Source organism: Jatropha curcas, chromosome 8, assembly GCF_041381405.1.
Source record: "Jatropha curcas cultivar XTBG-Jc1 chromosome 8, XTBG_Jcur_1.0, whole genome shotgun sequence".
In the NCBI taxonomy this organism is placed as follows: domain Eukaryota; kingdom Viridiplantae; phylum Streptophyta; class Magnoliopsida; order Malpighiales; family Euphorbiaceae; genus Jatropha; species Jatropha curcas.
Window position 1 is genome coordinate 16,751,164 of NC_143158.1, and position 9,594 is coordinate 16,760,757.

Genomic DNA, 9,594 nt, shown 5'->3' on the forward strand with positions numbered 1-9,594 from the left:
AATAAGGCTAGTTATTCAAGGGTGGACGAAATATTGGAGGCCCAACCCATTAGCATTGCAAAAACACAAAATAAGCTAACTAACTAATGAGAGGCAGTAGGGTGCACGGTCCAGGGCGTGTCAACTTGCACGGGCGTGCGCGCATTGGTGAGCTTCCTTTGCGAGCGCGAGCTTCACATACGCGAGCGCGACCACATCTCGCGAGCGCGATTCTACCGTGCGCGAGCGCGAGAAGCGCAAAGGAGAGGCAGAGAGTTAGGCAGCGCAACTCGCGAGCACGATTCCAACATGCGCGAGCGCGAGCGACACTAGCGAGCGCGAACCTTCACTGCGCGAGCGCGAGAAGCGCAAAGGAGAGGCAGTGAGGTGCACGGCCTGGGGCGTGCTAGCTGGCACGGGCGTGTGCGCATGGAAGAGTTTTCTTCGCGAGAGGCAGAGGTGCACGGCCTGGGGTGTGCCACCTGTCCGGGCGTGCTATACAAACATGGTTCCCATTCAACTTGTGCTTCTATTAATGTGAGAAACTTAGGTGTTCCTTCAAGTTCTTCATAGCACTTGTTGAAAGTAAGGTCATGGAGCTCTTGTGTGATTTGTTCTTGAATATATAAGGACATGGTTGCTCCATACTTCTTTGCACAGCTCCTTGTAATTGGTCCACTAGGAAGTGCTAATGGATTGCCATTGTTGTGGTCCTTGTTTCCTTGAGCTCCATAGGTGGTTGGTGGTAGTGGATCCGTATCATCCCCCCCTTCTTTAAAAAGATTTGTCCTCAAATCTGCATCCATGTCAAAGGGAGACAAATCACTAATATTAAAAGTTGCAGAAACACCATACTCACCTGGTAAGTCTATTTTGTAGGCATTGTCATTGATGCGCTCTAAGACTTGGAATGGACCATCTCCACGTGCATCTAGCTTACTCTTCCTTTGGTTGGGAAATCTTTCCTTGCGAAAGTGTATCCAAACCCAATCACCTGGCATAAGCACTAACTTCTTTCTGCCCTTGTTGGCTTGATTAGCATATTGCTTGTTCCTCTTTTCTATGTTGGCTCTAGCCTTCTCATGTAAAGACTTCACCAATTCTGCCTTTTTCTCACCATCTAAATTAGAAAGTTCATTCAAAGGTAAAGGAACAAGATCTAATACAGTTAGTGGATTAAAGCCATAAACAAGTTCAAATGGACTAAAACCTGAGGTAGAATGTATGCTACGATTATATGCAAACTCAATGAATGGCAAACAATCTTCCCAAGTTTTCAAGTTCTTACCCACAATAGCACGAAGCAATGTTCCTAAAGTTCTATTCACAACTTCAGTTTGTCCATCTGTTTGTGGATGACAAGTTGTAGAATAAAGTAGTTTAGTTCCAAGTTTACCCCACAAAACCCTCCAAAAGTGTGAAAGGAACTTTGCATCCCTATCAGAAACTATTGTTCTTGGTACCCCATGCAATCTTACCAGTTCTTTAAAGAATAATTCAGCAACATTATTGGCATCATCAGTTTTATGGCAAGGAATAAAATGAGCCATCTTGCTAAATCTATCAACAACAACAAATATGCTATCTTTACCACGTTTAGTCCTAGGTAATCCAAGTACAAAGTCCATAGATATATCAATCCAAGGAGAACTAGGAACAGGTAAAGGCATGTATAATCCATGAGACATAGACTTAGATTTGGCCTGTTTACAAGTAATACAAGAGTTACAAACCTTCTCTACATCTTTAATCATGTGAGGCCAATAAAAGTGTTCATTTAACATATCATAAGTCTTATGTACCCCAAAGTGTCCCATCAATCCCCCACTATGAGATTCAAGCACAAGCAATTCACGCATAGAACATTTAGGCACACAAAGTTTGCTGCCCTTAAACAAATAACCATCATGTCTATAGAACTTATCAAATGCTCCATGCTCACATGCTACATATATGTTGCCAAAATCAGAATCATTCACATACAAGTCTTTAACATACTCAAATCCAAGCAATTTAGAGCTAAGAGCAGTAATTAGAGTATATCTTCTTGATAATGCATCAGCAACAACATTGTCTTTTCCATGCTTGTATTTAATCACATATGGAAATTGTTCAATAAATTCAACCCACTTACCATGTCTTTTATTAAGCTTACCTTGACCCTTCAAGTGTTTTAGGGCCTCATGGTCAGTATGGATGACAAATTCTTTAGGTAATAAGTAGTGTTGCCAAACATGTAAAGTTCTTACCAAGGCATAAAGCTCTTTGTCATAGGTTGAATAGTTGAGTTGCGCTCCATTCAACTTCTCACTAAAGTAGGCAATTGGCTTCTTTTCTTGCATTAGGACAGCCCCAATTCCCACTCCAGAAGCATCACACTCAATCTCAAAAGTATTCTCAAAATTAGGCAAAGAAAGTATAGGTGCAGAAGTTAACTTCCCTTTTAGTGTTTCAAATGCCCTTTGTTGTTCTTCTCCCCACTTGAACCCAACTTCCTTTTTGATTATTTCTGTTAGTGGTGCTGCAATGGAAGAGAAATCTTTAACAAACCTTCTATAGAAGCTTGCCAACCCATGAAAACTCCTAACTTCAGAAACTGATTTGGGAGTTGGCCACTCTTTGATAGCTTTCACTTTCTCCTCATCTACTTCAATACCCTGTGCACTCACAATAAAACCAAGAAATACAAGTCTATCTATACAAAATGTGCATTTGTTAAGTTTAGCATACAACGTTTCTGTCCTCAAGGTTTGTAACACTATCCTAACATGCTCAATATGATCATTAAGAGACTTGCTATAGATGAGTATATCATCAAAGTATACAACCACAAATTTTCCTAAGAAGGCACGCAATACATGGTTCATAAGCCTCATAAAAGTACTAGGTGCATTAGATAGTCCAAAAGGCATAACTAACCATTCATACAAACCATACTTAGTTTTAAAAGCAGTTTTCCATTCATCACCTGGTTGCATTCTAATTTGATGGTAACCACTCATTAAATCAATTTTAGTAAAGTAAGTTGCCCCATGCAATTCATCCAACATATCATCAAGTCTAGGGATAGGGTGTCTATACTTTACTGTGATTTTGTTGACTGCTCTACAATCAACACACATGCGCCATGTTCCATCCTTTTTAGGTACTAGAAGCACGGGAACGGCACACGGGCTCATGCTTTCTCTCACCAAACCTTTCTCCATAAGTTCATCAACTTGCCTTTGCAACTCCTTTGTCTCCATTGGATTGCTTCTATAGGCAGGCCTATTTGGAATGGTGGATCCAGGAATGAAGTCAATTTGATGTTCTATTCCTCTTAAAGGTGGTAAACCACTAGGTAGTTCACTAGGAAAGACATCATCAAATTCCTGCAACATAGAAACAAACATAGAAGGCAAACTATCAAGGTTAGTGTTAGTTTCAGCAAATAAAACCTCTTTGTACCTTAGAAGCAATATGGGCTTCTCCAAGGCAATAGCACATTTAACCTCTCTAACTCTTGCATAAAAAGTCTGTTTCTTTTTCTCTACTCTCTGTTTTTCACTCACAATTGGGCCATTTATTTGCTTTGTTATTTTTGTGGCCTCTTTTCCCTCATTCTTACTATCTTCTCTCTTTTGTTCTCTCAATCTTGAATTTTCACTCTCATGTTTTCTCAAGGCCGAAACCTCTCTTTCTCTCTCAACTATCTTTCTTTGGTCTTCATAAACCTCTTGAGGTGATAAAGGTACAAGAACCACCTTTTTCCCTTTATGAATCAAAGAATATCGATTGTGGAATCCATCATGAAGTGCTCTTCTATCATATTGCCATGGTCTTCCCAACAGTAGATGTCCAGCTTGCATAGGTACTATATCACACAAAATTTCATCTTCATACCATCCAATAGAAAATGGCACAAGTACCTGTTTAGTCACTTTCACTTCCCCACAATCATTCAACCATTGCAACCTATAAGGTTTAGGATGCTTGAGACAAGTCAAGTTCAGTTTGTTTACCATGTTTACACTAGCAACATTAGTGCAACTACCCCCATCAATAATAAGGGTACACACTTTTCCACTAATCAAACATCTAATGTGAAATATGTTCTCACGTTGCTCAAGGCTTTCCTCTTTAACATGCATGTTCAAAGCACGTCTAGCAACCAAAGCTTCTTCATGTTCAGGAAGTATTAAATTTTCTGAATCATCATTATCATCATCTAAATTAGGCATATCATCATAATCACTACATTCAGATTCAGAACTAACATTCCCATCATCTTTAGCAATCATAACCCTTTTATTAGGACATTGAGATGCATAATGCCCTTTTCCCAAACATTTAAAACATTTAATTTCTCTAGAAGGGGTTGTAGAGTTAGAAATACCTTTGTTGCTTTTGAATGGAGTTTGGACAGCCTCTTTACCTTTTGAAGTTGAATATGTCCTTTGAGAATTAGAACCTCTAAATTCCTTCTTCTCACCTTCTTTAGGCCATTTAGATCCCCATGTGTTGTTGGAATACTTGTTGGTGGATCTCCCCTTTTTCTGTCTTTCAAGTTTCATGGCCATATCTATCATATCTTCCAAGGTATCATACCTATACATTTCTAAAGCATCAGCAATGTCTTTATTTAGACCTCCAAGGAATCGTGACATGGTGATTTGCTCATCTTCTTCAATCTTGGCTCTTGCCATGCAAATCTCCATCTCCTTGTAGTATTCTTCTACACTCCTTCCTCCTTGCACCATTCTAGCTAATTTATTGTGTAAATCCCTAAAGTAGTGAGTAGGGACAAATTTTTGGTGCATTAGCTCTTTCATGAGTTCCCATGGTGGTACGGGTCGTAATCCCCTCCTTCTTCTTTTCAATAGCAATTGTTCCCACCAAAACATGGCATAGCCTTTGAATTCAACAGCAGCAAGATGGGATTTCTTTTCTTGAGAATAGTTATGGCATTCAAAAATTTATTCTACTTTTCTCTCCCATTCAAGATATTCTTCAGCATTGTTGTTGCCTTTGAATTCTGGAATCCTCATCTTAATTGATTCCAAGTCCCCATCAAGTTTATTAGGATTGGTCTCTTCACTCTCTTCAACATCATGGTCTTGAAATCTAGTTTGTGGACGAGTTCTAGTTGTATTAGAGCTTTGTGAAGCTTTTATCTCTTGTAATTCCTCCTTCATGTCTTGGACAAGATTATTGAAGGTTCTAAACTGTCCTTGAATTGCTTCCATGAAGAGTTTTAATTGAGGATCTTTAATTGGAATTCCATCATTACCATCTCCAGATTTGCCTGTACTCATGGTTAGTATTCAAAAGAAAACACAAGAAGATTTGAGTTAATGGTAATTCACTCCCTCACGTGTTTACACTCTGGAATCACTCCTTGCAATTCTTCCAATTGAACTTCAGAATCTTAGTTCAACCAACCAACTCAAAGATCACGTTTAGAATCAAGGAATAAAACTTAACAATGAAAAGCAAGCACAAAATCTAGAAAGAAGACTCAAAACGATATGGACAGTAGCACAAGATCATAAACAATGCACTACTTTAATGATCAATTAGAGTGTAGTAAACAAGCAAACACACCCTAACAATGTAATAGAAGCAATAGTAAGCTCACATAAAAACAAAGAAACTAGAATTTAAAAGACAATATTAGGATATAATGTATGAATTTAGCTTACTACAAAGCAAACCAAATATGGACCTAATTAATTCCACCCAAAACAAAGCAAGCAATCAAAGAAAAAAACAAAAGAAAACAATGGACAAAATTGAGCACGGGCGTGCTAGATGGAGCACGGGCGTGCGTGTATGGTCTTAGTCCGACAAGTGGAAGTCAGAAGAGTGCACGGTTGTGCTTGAGGTGAAGCACGGGCGTGCTGCCTTGTTCCCTTTTTAATGCAACCCAATTTAAGTAGGATTCTTAGATTTGACAAGGATTGTAGTAGATTTTCTCAATCTCAAAGATATGGTCAACTAATCTTTGTTATCTTATCCACAAGTAGTTAAGATTGGATTTTATCACAAGATTATAGTGGATAAACTAAATCCCATAAAATATGGTCAAATCCCTTAGGATTAGGAACAATCCCACTAAATATGGTCAAATGTCCTAAGGATTAGGAATAATCCCACAAAATATAATACGACCCTAGCCAATTAACAAGTACTCTTGCAAATCAACAAGGAACATCTAGCGGAAGGCATGCAATCTCGAAAGTACCCGACAATCCCTTTAACCCCCAAGTACTCTTGAAGAGAGAAAGCAAGGAATTTAGAACAAGAATCAGAAACTTACCTTCAAGTACTCTTGAAAACAACTTTGAAATTCTTGGTGCAATTAATCTTGTAGAACTCATAAGCTTAACTACTAAGGATATTTTGGTTCTATGAAGAACACAATCTGTTCTTGAAAGAACAAGAAGAAAACGTTTTGTTTTTTATTTCAATTCAATGGTGGCTGCTGTGCAGCTCTTACAACAATATAAATAACCTAAGCTAACCTAATTTAGCTATTAACTTAAGTTAGCCTAAGCTTAACCCTAATGTGGCCCAAATGGGCTTAATTAAATACAAGTCCAAGCTAACTACTTAAAACAATCTTCACTTAAACATTAACTAACTTAGGCTGGCCCTACTTCATAAAATAAGCCCAACCAACCTTACACTTAATTAATTAAGTTCACTAAAAGAATTTAAACAAAATGGGGCAAATGGGCCGAAGGCCCTACACAACCCATACTTAAGCTCATAATAAGATAACAACCTCCTAAATTTGCCTAAGTATAGAATCATGTAAAATGCATCAAATGGCAGCCTCATTGCACGCCTCAAGCATCATACCAAGCTTTGGTGCTTCTTCAAGTTCAATCTCACATCTTGCATAATTATGATCTTGAAGCTCCAATGTGATTTGTTCTTGAGCAAATGCATTCAAGGCTGTTCGTAGCTTGGTTGCACGAGCTCTTGTGATTGGCCCCACGGGTAGAGCTAGAGGATCCTTCACCTTGCTTCCTTGATCTGTATCATTCCCTCCCTCCTAAAAAAGATTTGTCCTCAAATCTGAATCATAATCAAATGGAGAAAGGTCAGAAACATTAAAGGTAGCAGACACGCCATACTCACCTGGTAGATCAATCTTGTAGGCATTGTCATTGATCCTCTCCAACACTTGAAAAGGCCCATCACCTCGGGCAGCAAGCTTTCCTTTCCTTTGGTTTGGGAATCTTTCCTTCCTCATGTGCACCCAAACCCAATCGCCAGGTTGAAATACCACGCGCCTCCTTCCCTTGTTGGCACGGTCAGCATAGCTTTTGTTCTTCATGTCTATATGAGCCCTAGCTTTAGCATGTATCTCCCGGATCAATTCAGCCTTCTTTTCACCATCTAAGTTAGCAATTTCACTTAAAGGCAAAGGAGATAAATCAAGTACAGTTAAAGGATTAAAACCATACACAAGCTCAAATGGACTATAACCACTAGAAGAATGTATAGACCTATTATAAGCAAATTCAATGAAAGGCAAACAATCCTCCCAAGTTTTCAGATTCTTACCAACCACCGCTCTAAGTAAAGTACCTAGAGTTCTGTTAACTACCTCAGTCTGTCCATCCGTTTGGGGATGACAAGTAGTAGAGTACAGCAACTTTGTACCAAGCTTACCCCATAAAACACGCCAAAAGTGAGAAAGGAATTTGGCATCACGGTCTGAGACTATGGTGCGTGGCACCCCATGCAATCTCACAACCTCCCTGAAAAACAACTCAGCAATATGGACAGCATCATCACTCTTATGGCATGCAATGAAATGTGCCATCTTACTAAACCTGTCCACAACAACAAAAATACTATCCCTACCACGCTTTGTTCTGGGCAATCCAAGTACAAAATCCATAGAAACATCAGTCCAAGGCAAAGTAGGTACAGGTAAAGGCATATAAAGGCCATGAGGCATAGATTTAGACTTAGCTTGCTTACATGCTATGCACACACCACACAGTTTCTCTACATCCCTACGCATATGTGGCCAAAAGAAATGTTCAGCAAGTATATCATATGTTTTAAGAACACCAAAATGCCCCATAAGTCCTCCACAATGCGATTCTAATACAAGCAATTCACGCATAGAACATTTGGGTATACAAAGTTTATTTCCCTTAAATAAAAACCCCTCATGCCTAAAGAACTTATTAAATGCCCCATGTTCACATGCACTCCAAATAAGACCGAAGTCATCATCATCAACATACAAGGATTTTATATGCTCAAATCCTAACAACTTCGCATTAAGAGTAGTAATTAAAGCATACCTCCTAGAAAGTGCATCAGCCACAATATTTTCTTTCCCTTGCTTGTATTTAATCACAAAAGGAAACTGTTCAATGAATTCAACCCACTTACCATGTCTCTTGTTCAACTTACCTTGTCCCTTGAGGTGCTTTAAAGACTCATGGTCAGTGTGTATGACAAATTCTTTGGGTAGAAGGTAATGTTGCCATACCTCCAATGCTCTCACTAGAGCATATAGCTCCTTGTCATAGGTTGAATAATTGAGTTGCGCTCCATTGAGTTTCTCACTGAAATAGGCAATAGGCTTTCTCTCCTGCATCAACACTGCACCAATACCTACACCAGAAGCGTCACACTCAATCTCAAATGTTTTTTCAAAGTCAGGTAAAACTAAAATAGGAGCAGAACAAAGAATGGATTTTAAAGTATCAAATGCCCTTTGTTGCGCTTCCCCCCATTTGAACCCAACTTCCTTCTTTACCACCTCTGTGAGTGGGGCTGCTATAGTAGAGAAGTCCTTCACAAACCTCCGGTAGAAGCTTGCCAAGCCATGGAAACTCCTCACCTCAGATATAGATTTAGGAGTTGGCCATTCTCGAATTGCTTTAACCTTCTCCTCATCGACTTCAATCCCCTGTGCACTCACAACAAAACCAAGAAAAACAAGCCTATCTATGCAAAAAGTGCATTTCTGTAGTTTAGCATATAACTTTTCAGCTCTCAAAGTTATCAATACTAACCTAACATGCTCAATATGCTCATCAATAGATTGGCTATAAATCAGTATATCATCAAAATAAACCACAACAAATTTGCCTAGAAAAGCACGTAAGATATGGTTCATTAATCTCATGAAAGTACTAGGTGCATTTGTTAGTCCAAATGGCATAACCATCCACTCATATAAACCATATTTAGTCTTAAAGGCAGTTTTCCATTCATCACCTAACTTCATTCTAATTTGATGATATCCACTCATTAAATCAATTTTCGAAAAGTATTTACTACTATGCAGTTCATCTAACATATCATCTAGCCTAGGAATTGGATGGCGATACTTAACTGTGATTTTGTTGACAGCTCGGCAGTCAACACACATCCTCCAAGAACCGTCCTTCTTAGGCACAAGTAATACAGGCACTGCACATGGGCTCATACTCTCCCTCACAAATCCCTTAGACAACAGGTCATCAACTTGGCGCTGCAACTCCTTAGTCTCCATGGGGTTGCTCCTATACGCTGGCCTATTAGGAATTGTGGCTCCGGGCATGAAGTCAATCTGATGCTCAATGCCTCTTAGGGGTGGTAGTCCGCTAGGCATTTCAT